Source organism: Heloderma suspectum, chromosome 4, assembly GCF_057233095.1.
Source record: "Heloderma suspectum isolate Gila_16-S chromosome 4, 16-S_ref, whole genome shotgun sequence".
Taxonomy (NCBI): domain Eukaryota; kingdom Metazoa; phylum Chordata; class Lepidosauria; order Squamata; family Helodermatidae; genus Heloderma; species Heloderma suspectum.
The window spans coordinates 158,240,814-158,259,572 of record NC_139461.1 but is presented as its reverse complement, the minus strand read 5'-3'; the positions used below and the strand labels follow the sequence as shown (position 1 = coordinate 158,259,572).

The following is an 18,759-nucleotide window of genomic DNA, read 5'->3' as shown; positions in this document are numbered from 1 at the left end:
TGAGGAGTTTTAAATTTCCATCAGGATACAAAATCCACAGTAAGAAAGTATAAATTGTGTTTCTGGTTTTTCTATATGCTGCAGTGGTTTTCTTTTCTAGCAAAACTGTTTGCCCCGGTGTTCTTCTGTTTCCCAGACCTGTAGTGGCTGAGCAATCACAGGGCAGGAAGCATCCTTCAGCAGACTCCCAGCTCCTCCCCGTCCTCCATGAGAACTATGTTGGCCAACAGCGGCACTCTGAGTCTGAGATGGAGAACTGCAAGAGTTTAGTTGTTCTCTTTCCTGTGCTTAAATGCAGAAGACAAGAACAATCTATTTTCAAAAGCAATTGAAGAAAGTGTTCTTATTTTTTAAACACTGTATCTGCATGATTTCGTGTAGTAATGCAAACCATGATCATATGCAAACAATGCAAATGCATGTCAATTGCTTTAGAAACAGAACAAACGAATAATGCTTTTTCATCTTCCCTGTGTTGTTCAAAAGATTGTCAGTAGTCAACAATATTTCAGGGCAAATTAATACAACTTCTATGTCCAGTTCTCCCTGAGTACTGCAAAAATACATTTAATATAATTAAGATATAATACAAAGGTGAGCAACTAAATATCTAAGTTATATAGATAGTTATATAGTTATATAGATTATATAGTTATATAGATTCCCTCTCAGATGCTACATACTCCTCTGTTTTTAGAGATATGCTTCTTACAATGTGCAGCTGGACCCACCAATGAGGCTTTGTGAATTATTATGTAAAGCAGAAGCTTCTCCCGACGTTTCTCACTCTACGTTTTGCACCTGGATTGGAGATAATGGACATGTGCCAGCATCTATGCTTGGAGTAGGTGGGTGTTTGGGAATTAGTGGAGATGCTTCTGAAATTTTACAAGCTTTTTCATCTTTTTCTTTGAAGTCCATTTTTAGAGGACCTTAATGGGCTTTTTCTCACCCACATGGCTCTCGGCCATGGTTTGGATTCAAAGTGGCCCTTCCACATGTGGACGGTGAGTTCCACTCACAGAAGGCTGTTCTACACCTTGTGCTTGAGGGTTGCATAAGAAAAGTGAAATGAAATCCAAGGATAGTTCTTCCTCCGGTGCAAAGTCTTGCACAAGTGGAAGTATGAGACCTGCTACAGAATGTACTGGATGTAGCATTGTGAACTCTTGTCCAAGCTCTTGCACAAGCATTTGAGAAACAGAACTGGTGGCTATTCCTCCTTCCACTAATTATTCTTTGGATCCCATCACTTAGTTGCAGTCATGGAAGTTACCACATGTTCCTCCCCCAGGCCTAAATACCAAAAGTAAGTGGAAACGATTTTTAGTTTTAACAAAGATTAACAATATGAAATTAAGGAGGTAACTACAGAAAGAGATCCCACATATCAATATGGAGATGTTTCTCACTTTTTAAGCATTACTATAAGTGTTGAAAAACCCACATCTAGTTTCTCAGTACAAGGTAGCAATAGTAAAAGTTCTGAACTATATAAAACCCTTTAAACATCCATATATTGAACATATCACAAATGATGGAAAGATTTATCTAATTCATTTTACATAAAGCATTTCTGTAGATTACAACTACCCAGAGGTGAATATTGCATATATTCTTTAAAATAGACATCATTTGTCACTAAAACATTGGCCTGGTTTAAGGTGAATATATAATGCAATGAATACTAAAGACAGGATGCTGTTGCCCAAAGTCTGAAACGTTGCAAAGAAGGATGCAAGTGCCAAGACATCCTCAAACACCGCCCTGGCATGAGAAGACTACTAAGAATGCCTACGGTTAAACTTGGGCTACATAAGGCTGGGAGCAGAGTTGACATGGGTGGGCATCTCCCTTTGAAAGACTGAAAGCAGCAGGGCTGAGAAAGACCTCAGCATCTGATGTTGGAGAGCCATTGCCATTCATGGTGGATAATACTGAACTAGAGAGATAATTAGTCTTTTTCTCAGCTCCCTATATATTTACAAAAGGGAAGAAAAAATGATCAAAACATCAAAGTGGAGGGCAGCAAACCAACACTAACTAGTTTGGGAATTCCTTCGTTTTCACCACAAAGATGGGGTGTTTCTAAAGCCTTTGCTGTGATGCTTTACTTACATCATGTAGTCCAGGAGGCTGGGAGGGAGGAGTCTGATGCCAGCTGAATTGGCATGCTCCAGACACCCGACCCACCCAGACGCCGCATGATTTGATGGCAGGACCCAGGGTGTTGAGTGTGCTATTGTATTTGGACTCTGTTCAGACTCACAGCCCCCCCCCCCATCTCTGGTTATGCATAACATGCCTTGGTATGGGTTTTGGATTCCCCCCTCCCCTGGATCCCTCCTCCACATCTACCAGCCTCTCTCCCTTTGCAGGTCACTCTGGCTGGGCCCTGCAATTGGTCTGTGTGAAGGTTTGAGGCTTGCAGAGGCAAAGGGGGAAAAAGGTCAGGCTTAGGCGCCTGGAGTTTTCTGTTGAGAGGAGGTAGCCCTGAGAGGAGTAGTTTCATTTGCAACGTGTCAATTTAATTTCTCCATTAAGTTTCATTTTTTCAGGTCAGAAGCAGTGCTTTCAGTTTTGAGGGAGGAGGGTATATAAAGACAGTGAGAGAGCCAGTAAGAGCAGAGACAGCCAGAGCCTGAAGTGAGAGCAGAGGCTGAAGAGTCAGCAGGAAGAAGCAGCCTAGAAATGTCTAAGGCCAGCTAGGGTAAAGGAACTCACATTTTGCAACTTCTATTTTATTTTAATGCCTTTTGTATCACTCAGCTCTATTGTGTAAATACGTGTAGTTGTGATTTGCTTTCTATAAATCTTCTAGTAAACTGTTGTGGCTGAACCCTGTGTCTAGAGTGTCAGTCACCCCACGTCTACAGCCTAAACCCCACATTACTGGAAAGGGGAAGGTAAAAAAAGGAAGGTGGGACTCTTAAGGAGGCAAGAGATTCTTAAAGGGTTGCTCAGGGGGTCCAGGTTATAAGCGGAACCTTGACAGTCTGGCTGTAAGCATCCTGAGTGTTTGGGCAGATGAGGTTTGCAGGGTTGGATTCTTTAGTAGAGACTCTTTTTTAGCTACACCATGGCCTGCTGTGCAGTGTCACACCTGACATGTCCATAGTGCTGTCTTGGCATATGTGTGGTCCCTAGATGCAGGACGTAAGTGCTGACATGGATACCCTGGTGCCCACAATCTGTATATATGCATGGAGGCCTCCATGACCTACTTTCAATTTGTACAAACAGGCAGCTGGATCACAGCACAAGCTAAGAACTGAACAGAATGTTCAGACTTCTGTTTAAGAGCATGTGATCAGAGAAGTGTGAAGAAAAATGAATAGATTCTATGAATATCCACAATAATGCATACAGAATGTTGATGATATTCACATCTCATAACACTTATTTTCCAGGCTTGTGTCGCCCGATATGATGCACTGACTCAAATGTCTGATAGAGTAATAACAGTTATAGTAATGTAACTGCATTTACATTCAGCCAGATCTCTCCTTCCCCACTCCCCTATGATCATATCAGACTGTTTCTCCTTGGAGGCATGTATTTATTTATTTTTGCTTATGATACTCTGTTGAATTCCATGTCCACTGATGTTGTAATAAAGCAGTGGCAGCAGCAACAACTCTGTGTTGGTAACATGCTGCCTCAAAGCAGTCTCACCTCTGTTGCCCTCTCAAGGTGGCATCCCGTTTTACGAGAAAGTGGCTACTGATTTCCTCCTCTTTCATTTCTGCTTTCCCGTATAATGTGCAGAGGAGGAGCTCGTGCATCTCCTCTAAATGTATCTGTATCATTCACAACCTAACCACAGCACTCAGAATGTCAATGAACTTTACAAGACTTCACATCAATTCAGCCAAAGAGGATTCATAACTAAAAACATAGATAAGCAAGATATATTATTTTACAATCTATGTAGACAGAAATATCCATCTGAGAAAATATATATTGTAGTCCCTTTTGAATATAATGGGATATCTATATGTTAAACAAGAAAGGATTAAATTATAAGTCTTTTGGTTGGGTGTTTACTTTAAACATTGTGAGCTGGACTTTTCCATTTTAACATCAAGTTAGAGTAGTAGAATGCCATTTTATGTTTCCTTTTGAAAGTTTATGCTCTGTTATCCTAATTAACAGTACAATCCTATGCATGTTTGGTTGGAAGTAAATCCCACTATTTGCAGTAAGACTTAATCCTAGGAAAGTGTGAATAGGATTGCAGCCTTAATTTTAATTTTATTTCAAGAGATTTTCTCTTATCCCAGAATTATTGAAAAGCACTTGCCAAACTACAAAATTTCCCAACTACTTGAGATAAGTTAGAAAGCTGCGATATAGGATAATATTAGGTCTGCCTATTTTTGCACAAAGAACATAAGAACATCAGAAGAGCTGTGCTAGATCAGACCAAAAGACCTACCTAAGTGAGCATTCTTTTCCCACAGTAGCCAACCAGATGCCATTGGGAAGCTCACAAGCAGACATGAGAGAAACTATTAGAACATACCCTATATATTTCAGGATGGCTGGTCACCAAAAGTCTACAAGAGCAGATTTGATTCACAGATGCTGTATAAAAACTGAAACATCAGGGTAAGGCTGCAAGCCAATGCAAAGTCAGCATGAGCCCTATTGACCACAGTGCAACTGACTTCTGAGTAAACATGAATAGAATTGTGCTCTTTCTTATAGTAAAGAGTTATAGAGTGTGCAATGAAAATAAACTTTACCTTGTCAGTACTGTCCATCTCAGGATGTAAATTGTTTCCTCCATTGCCTATGGAAGGCACACTAGATTCTGCCCCACTAAGAATATTGTCTGCAATCTGAATATTGGGAGTCAGGAAGGAAAACTCATTTTTCCTGGATTCTGAAGACAGACAGAGCTGGTAGGAATACGGCAAAGTCCCATCTTCAAAATTAGGGGGAAATACGGCACCGGCCTTGGAATGGGGAACGGGACCAAAGCACTGCAGGAACTTGGGATTCCCTGACCGCCGGAGCTTCGTCGTAATGGCCAGAATGACTGTCAAGAGGAATAAGGATGACATCGCAGCCAAGGCCAGCACCAAATAGAACTGTAGATCAGGCTGATAGTTGGAGCTGCTCGACTGGGTTTTCATCTCCGGAAGGGCCTCCTGGAAGTTCTCAGCAAACACCAGGTTCAGAGTAATGGTGGCCGAGAGAGGCGGCTGCCCGTTATCCTTCACCACGACCACTAGCCTCTGCTTCACCGCATCCCTCTCCACAAAGGCCCTCGCTGTCCTGATCTCACCAGTGTGAGAGCCAACAGTGAAGAGCGCTGGCTCAGTGGCTTGAATCAGATGGTAGGACAGCCAGGCGTTGTGTCCGGAATCAGCGTCCACGGCCACCACCTTTGTTACAAGATAGCCTGCCTCGGCTGAACGAGGCACCATCTCAAACAAGGCAGAGCCTTTGGCTTCTTGCGAAGGGGACAGGATACGAGGGCTGTTATCATTCCGATCCAGAATAAACACGTTCACGGTGACTTTGCTGCTGAGAGGGGGAGAACCACCATCTTGGGCCTTCACTTGCAGCTGGAACTCCCTGAATTGTTCATAGTCGAAGGACCGCTGGGCGTAGATTGTGCCAGTCCCAGAATTAATGGAGATATATGAGGAGATGGGGAGCTCCTCAATGTTGCTGTTGAGGATGGAGTACGTGATCTGTGCGTTTTGGTCCACATCTGGGTCAGAGGCTTTAATGCTGAAAACGGAGGCACCGGAAAGATTGTTTTCTGGCACATAGATGCTGTAGGAAGGCCTCTCAAAAGCAGGGGCATTGTCATTGACATCAGAGATCCGTAGGGAGATGGTTTTGCATGTGGAAAGAGGTGGGGTTCCCCTGTCAATGGCTGTGACTGTAATATTATACTCAGGAGTTCTTTCTCTGTCTAGTGGACTGTCAGACAGGAGCTTGTAGTAATTGTTAGATGTGGGAAGAATCTTGAAGGGCAAATCATCTTGTATATAGCACGTAACTTTTCCATTGTCACCAGTATCTTTGTCATTTGCATTGATCAAAGCAATTAGGGTCCCAGGTAGACAATCTTCAGAGACTGGGCTAAATAAGGAAATCAAGGTTACCTCTGGGGCATTGTCATTCTCATCAAGAACTTGTACAATTACTTTGCAATGTTTTACTAATCCACCTCCATCTTTTGCTGCAACTGTCATAGTATATTCTTTGGCTTCTTCAAAATCCAGTGACTCCAAAAGAGTGATTGTGCCATTAGCTAGATCCACACTGAATTTCTTTTGGGCATTTGCTGGCATGTTGCTGAAGTGATACCTGATTTGGGCGTTTGTGCCTTCATCATTATCAGAGGCTACGATCTGGAGCACAAAGGACCCAACAGGAACATTTTCCCCCAAACTGACCTTGTACACCTCTTGCTTGAAGATGGGTGGGTTGTCATTGGCATCAGTGACATTAATCCATATCTGGGCAGTCCCAGTTTTTCTAGGTTCACCCCCATCCAGGGCTGTAAGGATTAAATGAAGGGTCTGTTCACTTTCTCGATCCAGTGTTTTCTGCAGCACTAAATCTGCAAATGTATTTCCATCTTGACTGTCTTTTACTTCCAGGATGAAATATGGATTGGGGCTGAGTTGGTAATTTTGGAGAGAATTCATACCAATATCAGGATCTTCTGCTTTCCCAAGGAGAAATTGAGTGCCTGTTGAAGTAGATTCAATTATCTCCAAGTTGATAATGCCATTGAGAAATCGTGGACCATTATCATTAATGTCCTGGATTGCTACAGTTATATGGAAAATATTCAGAGGATTTTCAATCACCACCTCAAAATTAACAAAGCAAAGTGGATTTTTGCCACATATTCTCTCTCGGTCTATCCTATCATTCACATAGAGGTTTCCATTCTCTGCACTGACACTGAAATATTTCATTTCATCCACTGAGACAGCCTGCAGATTGCGCCTTGCTAGGTCTTTGGCACTCAGTCCCAGATCTTTGGCGAGATTCCCCACAATGGAACCCTTTGCCATCTCCTCAGGGATTGAATAGTGAATCTGCTCCGAGGCAGCCCAGCAGGAGAACCATGACAGTAAAAGAAGCAGCACTTGCCTTGTGAGTGCCCTGCCATCCCGTTTGTGCCTTCTGTCCATCTGGCTCTCTCAGAAATCAGTTTTTGTTTCCTTTTCTTCAAATCTGATCAGACTTTTATCAGGATACAGGAAAACTCCATAAGGAAATGGATTTTTACAGATAACATGTGTTTTCCTTCTGCCAGCAGCAATGCTCTCTCTCTCCCCATGATCTGCACAGCACTGATGAAGCAACCTCATTGTAGGATTCATCAGGGTTTTTTTTACATCACTATCTGGCTATAAGACTGGCCAACAGCGGCACTGTGAGGCTCAAAAAGAAAACTGCAAGGGATACTTTTTCCCTTTCAATTTCAAACAGAATGCAACCTGGATGTAATTACATTTTCTTTGTTATGAGTAAATACAATTTGAAGGCCTGTATTTACACAGGAACTATTTCTCTTATGACTTGAGTGGAATATTTGGGAATTTGGTTACTGTTTTGAAATCAACATTTCTTTCCCATTGTCTAGGTCAATGGCTTCTAATATAACATGATATTAGGATATTGCTAATGATACAGGATATTGTATGATGACGTGATACAGGATATTGCTCCTGTAATGCTAAACAGAAATGGTAATCAAGTCATAATCCTGAGATTCCTCAAGAGGAAATCACAACCTCAGCACTGTAATCTCCATTATTTTTACCAACTCTTTCCCTGGTTAGATCATGAGGTATTATTATTTATATCTGTAATCTCAAAATTGATTTTAAGAAGATTTACGGTGTTTCAAGGCATAATCACAAAATATATCAAGCAAATGCCCATGACCCGTCCTGAGGAGAAAGACGCGAGGAGAGAGGCAGGGAGAGGGATGCTCCAAAGGGCCTCCTGTAGCTCAGCTGATGAGTGAGATGGCTGGCAGGCATAGGCGAGGCAGCTCCACCTGCCCTCTGGCATGTTTGGAAGCCCTTCTGCTCCATGCTGGAAATGAGCATTTTCACTCACTTCCATGCTTGTTTCAGGAGCCGGTAGTTCCTTTTCCATTAGCAGAACATTGTGCCACAGAACTAGTGGAGGTGCAGTAGCAGTATAGGATACTGCCCATTGATTGGCCAGATTGAAGGGTAGTAGTTTTTTGCCTACAATCAAGATTTTATGTCACCAATTTCCATGTATTCATCTATTTTGTTCATTGACAGAATCTGTATTACCAAGCGTGGCTGCTATTGCTTGATGGCAGGTGGAGAGTTGACACATCAGTGGTGGAGAGTTGACATGTCAATGGTTCTGCTTTTGTTGTAGTTTGTTCTTTAAGTGCTATTATAACTATTATTGTCATTTTAATGGATTATTGTATATGATTTTATTGAGGGTTTTTGTGTGTATGGTATTTTTAGACTTTTAAATTGTAAGTTGCTTTGATGGTTTATGAATAAAAAAAATAAACAATGGAGCATGAATAAAAAAGAAGGAAGGAAGGAAGTCTTTCAAAATGGCCTAAGTTATTCAGCACTATTATTTTCTATGGGGAAATGGGATATATACAGTTTATATGGCAGCTGTTCTTTACTTCTACATTTGTCTTAAATTAAATTAGGCTCCAATCCCATACACACTTACCTAGGAGTAAGTCCTATTGAATTCAGTGGGGCTTACTTCTGGCTAGACATCCGTAGGATTTGCACTCTAAATGTTCCTTTCTATACTTCATAAATTGGTATTGCCTATGCCTAACAAAATAAAGATACATTAATAGCACAGTCCTATGTATGTTTACACTGAAGTAAATCCCACGAAGTTCAGTGAAACTTACTACTACAACAAGTATTGCTGCTGTAACTACTACTACTACTACTACTGAAAAAGCGTTTCATATTAGCCAATTCTATTCTACCTTTCATGGATCTTCCTGTCTAACATCCAATTTACTACTTCATTCTCCATGTTATTGAAATTAAGCTATATTATAGCCCATTTTCTCTCATTCTCACACAACTAAAAGACCCTGGTGGTCTAAGTTCCACGTAAAATCTCTCCTTCCATGCATAAACCCTCCCCCTTTCTAGCCGTTTCCAGGCGTTCCCAAAGCGTGTTGTGTAAACATGACAGGAGGGGTAGCATGCAACCCCCGACCCCTCTGTTGTCGCTCTCGTCATGCTGAATGTGTGGATGGTGAACTTGGGAAGAGGAGACTCCCTCTATCCATGGGGTCTCTCCATGTGATCAGGAACACTAATTTAAACAATATGCTTTGGGAATACCTGAATAGGGCTTCTCTCTCTCATGTACATCCACACACACATACATTTTCCATGAGAAGGGAGCATATTTTAGATATTAACTTATTTTAAAGATGCATCCTGGTTGCAAACAAATTATCATACGTCATTCAAATATTAAAGATTCTTCAATAAAGTTGATTCAATGAACTAGCTACACGTCAGGTTAGAAGCTAATTAATTAACATATATCTCTATAAAAATTATGAAATCAGACACATTACTACATTCTTTAAAATATTTAATCTCAACAAAAGGTGTGCAGACGATAAAAGAAAAAAGCAAGAAAGGAAACTTACCATATTAGCTTTATCCATCTCAGAAATTAGGATATTGCCTCCATTGGCTGCCTGAAACACATCAGACTTATTGTCACAACCAGTTTGAACACTGGGTGCTGGAAAGGTAAATTCATGCATCCTGGACTCAGATGACAAGCAGAGCTGATAGGAATAAGGCAATGTCCCTTCCTCATAGTTTGGTGGGAATATGACAGCATTGTTTGGATGGGGGACAGGACCAAAGCACTGCAGGAATTTGGGATTCCCCGATCGTCGAAGCTTCATCACAATGACCAGAGTCACTGTCAAGAGGAATAAGAATGAAATCAAAGCTAAGGCCAGAACCAAGTAGAACTGGAGATCAGACTGATTCTCTGAGCCGCTGGATTGGTTGTTGATTTCCGGAAGTGCCTCTTGGAAGTTTTCGGCAAAGACCAGGTTGAGACTCACAGTAGCAGACAGTGCTGGCTGCCCGTTATCCCTTACTAAGATCACTAGCTTCTGCTTCGCAGCATCCCTTTCCAAAAACATCCGCGATGTCCTGATCTCACCGTTATGGGGCCCGATGGTGAAGAGCCCTGGCTCAGTGGCCTGCAGCAGATGGTAGGAGAGCCAAGCGTTGTGCCCGGAGTCAGCATCCACCGCCACCACCTTCGTCACCAGGTAACCCTCCTCTGCCGAGCGCGGCACCATCTCAAACATGGCTGATCCCTCCACCCCTTGGGACGGGTAGAGAATTTGAGGGCTTTTGTCATTCTGGTCCAGGATAAACACTGCCACCGTGGCGTCGCTGCTGAGGGGTGGGGAGCCGCCATCTTGTGCCCTCACCACCAATTGAAGCTCCCTGCATTGTTCGTAGTCAAAGGAGCGCTGAGCATAGATTGTCCCAGTTTCAGAGTTGATGGAGAGGTAAGACGAGAGAGGGAACTCCTCAGTGTGGCTGCTGAGGATGGAGTAAGTGATTTGAGCATTGCGGCCCAGATCTGGGTCTGAGGCTTTGACACTGAAAATGGAGGAGCCTGAAGGATTGTTCTCTGGCACGTAGGCAGTGTAAGAAGGTTTCTTGAAGGCAGGGGAGTTATCATTAATATCGGAAATCTGCACTGAGATGGTCCTGTCTGTGTAAAGAGGCGGTGTGCCGTTGTCTGTGGCTGTGATGGTGATATTGTATTCTGGAGTGCTTTCTCTGTCCAAGGGACCATCCGTAAGAAGGTTATAGAAGTTATTGGATGTTGATACTATTTTGAATGGCAAAACATCTTTTACATGGCAAGTAACTCTCCCATTATCCCCAGAATCTCTATCGTTTACACTGATAAGGGCTACCAGAGTTCCTACTGCAGAATCTTCAGGTACAGGGCTGGATAAAGAAGCAAGAATAACTTCTGGGGCATTGTCATTCTCATCCAGTATCTTTATTTCAACATTACAGTGAGCCACTAATCCACCTCCATCTCTTGCTTCTACTGCCATCACATATCTCCCCGTTTCCTCAAAGTCCAGGTCTTCCTTAACTGTAATTGTCCCATCTTGTGGATCCAAGTAGAATTTCTGATGAGCACTTCCAGGGATGTTGCTAAAGCCATAGCTAATCTGGCCATAAGAACCTTCATCCCTATCTGTGGCTTTCACCTGTATTACTGAAGATCCACATGGTTTGTTCTCTCTTATTTTCACTACATACATGTTTTGAGCAAAGACAGGTGAGTTGTCATTGGCATCAATGACACTAATCCATATTTTGGCTGTCCCGGTTTTGGCAGGCTCCCCTCCATCCAGAGCCATAAGGATTAAATGGAAATTACTTTCACTTTCTCGATCTAGCTGTTTGTTCATTAGTAATTCTGCATATTTATTTCCATCTTCTCTCTGTCTAACTTCCAGAATAAAATACTGATTTATGCTAAGGTGGTAATCCTGGAGAGAGTTCACCCCGATATCAGGATCTTCCGCTTGTCCAAGGAGAAACGTGGTTCCTGGTAAAGAAGATTCACTTATTTCTAGCTTGATACCATCATTTAAGAAACGTGGTGCGTTATCATTAATATCCTGGATCTCTACAGTTATATGAAAAATATTCATAGGGCTTTCAGCCACCACTTCAAAACTGATGGGGCAGAATGCAGTTTCCCCACATAATTCCTCCCTGTCAATCCTGTCATTGACATATAGATTCCCATTTTCTGCACTTACAGTGAAATGTTGGTTTTTACCTAGAGAAAGGATATGCAGATTGTGATTAGCTATTTCTCCAGGATCTAGCCTCAAATCTTTGGCAAGGTTTCCCACAAGGGAACCCTTTTCCATTTCCTCAGGGATTGAATACCGAATGTGCTCTGAGGCAGTTTGGCAGAACAAAGACAATAATAAGAGAAGTACTTGCCTCCTTGCAGGAGTATCTTCAATCCTGCTGTCCATAACACTTGCTGAGAAAAGCTGGGGAGATTCAAATTCCCATAAAGATGCAGAAATACTCCATTAGAGAGTATAAACAATGTCACTGGTTTCTGCCAAAATCCTGAATGTTGCAGTGGTTTTCTTTTCTCAGCAAAAGTGTTTGCATGTCCCTGTGTTCTGCTCTTTCTGAGATATGCTGTCCGTGGCTGAGCAATCACACAGCAGGAAGCATCCGTCAGTGGACTCCCAGGCTCCCAGCTCGTCTGTGAGAACTATGTTGTCCAACAGCGGCACTCTGAGTCTCAGATGGAGAACTGCAAGGGGTGTCTTAAACATACAATATTGGAGGCTTGCTGTTGTTGTTTGTTCAGTTGTTGGTGTTATTGATGCTGCTACTGCTTACGTATAGCCTGTCTGAGAAACAGCATGCTAAATCTTCTGTGGATTGGTAAATAGTGTATCATTATAATTTTGTATGTGTGTTTTGTCAGTTAGACCTATACCTTCATTAGGAAAACCAATAGAAAACAAAAATAATAATTTCAATCTTTCTCTTCTATTCCTTCTTAATGTGAAATTCTCGGTCCTCAAGGCTTTTTATGAAGCATCTGGCAGGATATAAATTGATTGTTTGAATGAATGAATGAATTAATGAGACATTTCCAGCACATTTCCCCAGGTCATTTGTGTACCTTCCTCACCCTGCTCTCCATGAGTGCAGAAGAATAATACATCTAAAATACTTACAAAAAAGGTACTATAAATTTAAAATATAAACAGAAGTGTCTGGAAAGTAGTTTGCCCTTTTTATATACTCTTAGATTAATTTCTGACATTATAGGATAGCAAATTTGGCTTTGCTAATGAATGTAAACTCTGCAGATATTTCCAGCCAAACCCAGCTGACTGATGAGTGCACCTGTGTGATAACACGATGGCAAACTTGTTTTAATACTTTGAAACTACATTTGTATATGTATATAGATATAGACTGTGCATCTTAAGTCTACAGATACAAATGTATATTCAGATGTCATATGTACTTTTCTTTTTCAGTTACCTTTCTCAGTGTGCAATAGGACACTTTGTGGAAGCTTTGGGAATTATAGCGTAAGACAGGTGTTCCTCCCTAATGTATTATAATATGTTTTTAAAAATGTAGTTTAAGATTTATTGTACCGAAAAGCTGCCTGCCAATGCTACTCCTTCCTCCTGCTTGTGATGGGTGCGGGGAGGAGGGCTGCGTTCAGCCCTGGATGGGGGCAGGGCATTCAGGCCTTGGTTTGTGGACATAAGGCATGCTGCCATGCTGGCTGCGGACACACGGCATGATGCCATGCTGGCTGCAGTGGGGCTGGGGCCAGGCAGGGCTATAGAAGCTTGGCTCCCACCCCATGAGACTCTTTGCCAACTGGTCTCAGCAATACCCCTCCCCTCCCCCGCCCCCCAGGTCACCATGAAAGATTAGCTGGTCATGTAAGGGCCAAGTGGAAATATTTTGCTTCTCACCCAACTTGATGAGGGGAGGTGGGTTTTTTTGACCACTCTACACTGTGAGCTTGGGGGTGGTGGGGGTGGTTACCAATTAGTGATGAGGGGAAACTGGTAAATAGGAGAGGGACCCTGGCCACAACAGGCAAGTCTATATACCTCCACTTCAGCAAAGCTTTCTACAAAGTGCCCCATGATATCCTGATGAGCAAACTAGCTCAAAGTGGGCTAGATGAAACAACGATCCGGTGGATCCACAGTTGGCTACAGAATCGGACTCAAAGAGTGCTTATCAATGGGATCTTCTCAAACTGGGGAGAGGTAACGAGCAGGGTACCGCAGGGCTCAGTCCTGGGCCCAGTGCTCTTCAACATTTTTATTAATGGCTTGGAGGAGGAGGTGGAGGGAATGCTGATCAAATCTGCAGATGACACAAAATTGGGCGAGATAGCTAGTACCCTGGAAGACAGAAACAAAATTCAAAGTGATCTGAATAGACTGGAGCGCTGGGCAGAAAACAACAGAATGAAATTTAACAGGGATAAATGCCAAGTTTTGCACCTAGGAAAAAGAAACCAAATGCACAGTTACAAGATGGGGGATACGTGGCTCAACCACACTACAAGTGAGAAGGATCTTGGAATTGTTGTCGATCACAAGCTGAATATGAGCCAACAATGTGATGTGGCTGCAAAAAAGGCAAATGCTCTTTTGGGCTGCATTAATAGAAGGATAGCTTCCAAATCCCAGGAAGTACTAGTTCCCCTCTACTCAGCACTGGTTAGGCCTCATCAGGGATACTGTGTCCAGTTCTGGGCACCGCACTTTTAAGAAGGATGCAGACAAGCTGGAGGGGGTTCAGAGGAGGGCAACAAAGATGATCAGGGGACTGGAAACAAAGCCCTATGATGAGAGACTGAAAGAACTGGGCATGTTTAGCCTGGAGAAGAGAAGACTGAGGGGAGATAGGATAGCTCTCTTCAAGCACTTGAAAGGTTGTCACAGAGAAGAAGGCCAGGATCTCTTCTTGATCATCCCAGAATGCAGGACACGGAATCACGGGCTCAAGTTACAGGAAGCCAGATTCCGGCTGAACATCAGGAAAAGCTTCCTGACTGTAAGAGCAATACGACAATGGAACCAATTACCTCAGGAGGTGGTGGGCTCTCCCACACTGGAGGCGTTCCAGGCGAGGCTGGACAGCCATCTGTCGGGGATGCTCTGACTTGGATTCCTGCATTGAGCAGGGGGTTGGACTCGATGGTCTTGTAGGCCCCTCCCAACCCTACTATTCTATGATTCTATGTGCAGGGAATTAAGTTACAGCTTCAGTCATTGGTGAGCACCTGGAAGTACTAGCAGGGTGAACAGAAATTATGTAGGTCTTCCCTCCGGACTTTGGGACTCAGAGGCGGGGGAAGGAACACCACTAGGGCCTTCCCTGGTTTGAACACCCAGATCTCTTGGGCTCAGGGAGTTGTTAATCAGGTGGAGCCTCCTTCAACTGTGAAAGAAGTGTAGCCAGATTTGGGGGTGGGGGGATACAATCTGTATAATGCTTTCAACTCAGGGCCAGGTCCCGTTTTGGATTGAGTTTCCACACAGTGCTTAAATCACTGCAGCTCTCCTTATATAATAAATAATAAAGTTGTGGTCCTAGTTTACCAAGCAACAAGTGTTTTGCTTCTTTATTCTGGGTGTGGGAGCAATGTTCTCCTCACTTCCATCTCACCCACTCCATTTGATGGGCTATGCTATGCATCTGGCTACTTTAGTTGACACTTATTACTGTAGGCAAGCAAGTGCTTGGGAATCACTGGGGAAATTCTGATGCTTGGCAAGTGCTTATCTTCACTTATTTCACTTGGGTGACCAAGTGAAACAAGGCCGTGTTTCCATGACTATGGAAGGAGAAGCTAATGGAGGAGTACCAGATTTTTTAAAAAGGAATCAGCTTTGTTGCACTTTGGTCCATCCAGGGTTCCACGAGCAGAACATTGCTTCACAGAACATACTTCCTGGTGGGGGTGGGAGTGAACATCATCTGACTGGTAGGGGTTGCTCAACCAATAAGAGAGGCTTCCCCACTCCCCCCCTTTCTCCTTTCCCCTGAAATTCCAGATGCACCTGCATTTCAGGAGCTAGCCTCATTGAGCACAATGGGAGTTACTTCTGAGTAGACACACATATGCTTGCGCTGGGAAAGGGGGGAGAACACAGAGATGGGAAATCAGCCCCCATTTTAACCCGCAGCATCTCTATAATGAAGGGTCAAAATAGTTTCTTCCTAAGGCAATAAACCAAACGAAGGAGAATTGGAGCCTCGAGATCATGTTTTACCGCACTTATGGAATTGGGCTTTAAACTGTGCCATGTCAATTGAGGGGGATCTCTGTAAGTACTGATGTGGGCATTCAGAATGCAAGCCTCATTCAGTGCAATGGAAGTTACTTCTGAGGCGACACTAATAGGTTTGTGCAGGGGTGGGAAACACACAGGAAACACCCCTTGACTGGGGTCATGGTGAAAGGCGCACCCCTGGGCAGGGCTAGCATTTGTTGTTGTTGTTTATTCGTTCAGTCACTTCCGACTCTTTGTGACTTCATGGACCAGCCCACGCCAGAGCTTCCTGTCAGTCGTTGCCACTCCCAGCTCCCCGAAGGTCGAGTCCGTCACCTCCAGAATATCATCTATCCATCTTGCCCTTGGTCGGCCTGTCTTCCTTTTGCCTTCCACTTTCCCTAGCATCTTCTCCAGGGTATCCTGTCTTCTCATTATGTGGCCAAAGTACTTCAGTTTTGCCTTTAAGATCACTCCCTCAAGTGAGCAGTCTGGCTTTATTTCCTGGAGTATGGACTGGTTTGATCTTCTTGCAGTCCAAGGCACTCTCAGAATTTTCCTCCAACACCACAGTTCAAAAGCAGCTATCTTCCTTCGCTCAGCCTTCCTTATGGTCCAGCTCTCTTGCAGCCATAGCTTACTACGGGAATACCATTACTTTAACTATGCGGACCCTTGTTGACAGTGTGATGTCTCTGCTCTTCACTATTTTATCAAGATTTGTCATTGCTCTCCTCCCAAGAAGTAAACGTCTTCTGATTTCCTGGCTGCAGTCAGCGTCTGCAGTAATCTTTGTGCCTAGAAAGACAAAGTCTGTCACTGCCTCCACGTTTTCTCCCTCTGTTTACCAGTTATCAATCAAGCTGGTTGCCATAATCTTGTTTTTTTTGAGGTTTAACTGCAACCCAGCTTTTGCACTTTCTTCTCTCACTTTCGTCATGAGGTTCCTCAGCTCCTCCTCGCTTTCAGCCATCAAAGTGGTATCATCTGCATATCTGAGATTGTTAATGTTTCTTCCAGCGATTTTAACTCCAGCCTTGGCTTCATCAAGCCCAGCACGTCGCATGATGTGTTCTGCATACAGGTTGAATAGGTAGGGTGAGAGTATACAACCCTGCCGTACTCCTTTCCCAATCTTAAACCAGCTCGTTGTTCCGTGATCTGTTCTTACCGTTGCTACTTGGTTGTTATAGATTCCTCAGGAGGCAGACAAGATGGCTTGGTATCCCCATCCCACCAAGAACTTGCCACAATTTGTGATGATCCACACAGTCAAAGACTTTAGAATAGTCAATAAAACAGAAATAGATGCTTTTCTGAAACTCCCTGGATTTCTCCATTATCCAGCGGATATTGGCAATTTGGTCTCGAGTTCCTCTGCCTTTTCTAAACCCAGCTTGTACATCTGGCAATTCTCGTTCCATGAATTGCTGGAGTCTACCTTGCAAGATCTTGAGCATTACCTTACTGGCATGTGAAATAAGTGCCACTGTTCAATAGTTTGAACATTCTTTAGTGTTTCCCTTTTTTGGTATGGGGATATAAGTTGATTTTTTCCAATCTGGTGGCCATTCTTGTGTTTTCCAAACTTGCTGGCATATGGCATGCATCACCTTGACAGCATCTTGCAAGATTTTAAACAGTTCAGCTGGGATACCATCGTCTCATGCTGCCTTGTTATTAGCAATGCTTCTTAAGGCCCATTCAACCTCACTCTTCAGGATGTCTGGCTTTAACTCACTGACCACACCATCAAACCGATCCCTGATATTATTATCCTTCCTATACAGATCTTCTATATATTCTTGCCACCTTTTCTTGATCTCTTCTGCTTCTGTTAGGTCCTTGCCATCTTTGTTTTTGATCATACCTGTTTTTGCCTGGTATTTACCTCCGATGTTTCTGATTTTCTGGAAGAGGGATCTTGTCCTTCCTATTCTATTATCTTCTTCCACTGCCGTGCATTGCTCATTTAAAAATAATTCCTTATCTCTTCTGACCTCTGGAATTTTGCATTTAATTGGGCATATCTCCCCCTATCACTGTTGCCTTTTGCTTTCCTTTTCTTGGGCTGCTTCCAGTGTCTCAGCTGACAGCCATCTTGCCTTCTTGCTTTTCTTTTTCTTTGGGACGTTTTTTGTTGCTGCCTCCTGAACAATGTTGTGAACTTCTGTCCAGAGTTCTTCCGGGACCCTATCTACTAAATCTAGTCCCTTAAATCTATTCTTCACCTCCACTGCATGTTCATTAGGAATGTTACTGAGCTCATATCTAACTGATTTGTGGATCTTCCCTAATTTCTTTAGTTTGCTTCTAAATTGTGCAATATCCAACGTCAATGCAGGGGCTGGGGCACACAGCAACTATACCGGGGAGAACCTGACTTAAGGAAAAGACTCCAACTTTAAACAGCCTCTGGAAATCCGGTTTTTCCCTGATAAGCTCCGAGGTGGCTGCTGGATGGCCACAACGTCATGTATCCCTAACGACCTCCACATGCAGCCAGTTTGGAGGAAATCACTCATGGAAATAGGCCCCAAGATGATTCAGTGATGCAGTCCTAGCTAAGGAGATTGCTACAGTGATGAATATTGGCCTAAAAACCTTTCATGATGAAGCCTGTAAGTTCAAGTTTGAAGAAAGTATTATCCCCAGATGATGTATTCAGAATTTTCACTCTGTTTAAATGGATACTACATGTAATCAATCAGTCAGTCAGTCAATCAAACAAATGATAAACCCATATGCTGTTCTTCTGTGAAGGAATCACAATGTTAAAGACTCTGAGTCCTTGAAAACATCAAAAATGTCCATATTCTGAGCATCTCATAGATGCTGAAAGTTGCTTCTAATTCTCTTTACAAAAAGCT

General features: G+C 43.0%; 2 pseudogenes across 2 annotated transcripts; both read right to left on the bottom strand.

The window, feature by feature from the left end:
* Positions 1-2: 2 nt before the first annotated feature.
* Positions 3-7,169, bottom strand: LOC146347583 (protocadherin gamma-B5 pseudogene; annotated as a pseudogene). Its single transcript, XR_014790446.1, has one exon. The product of XR_014790446.1 is annotated as a protocadherin gamma-B5 pseudogene (transcript).
* A 2,349-nt stretch (positions 7,170-9,518) lies between these two features.
* LOC146347582 (protocadherin gamma-B1 pseudogene) lies at positions 9,519-12,225 on the bottom strand (annotated as a pseudogene). Its single transcript, XR_014790336.1, has one exon. The product of XR_014790336.1 is annotated as a protocadherin gamma-B1 pseudogene (transcript).
* Between the last annotated feature and the right edge of the window lie 6,534 nt (positions 12,226-18,759).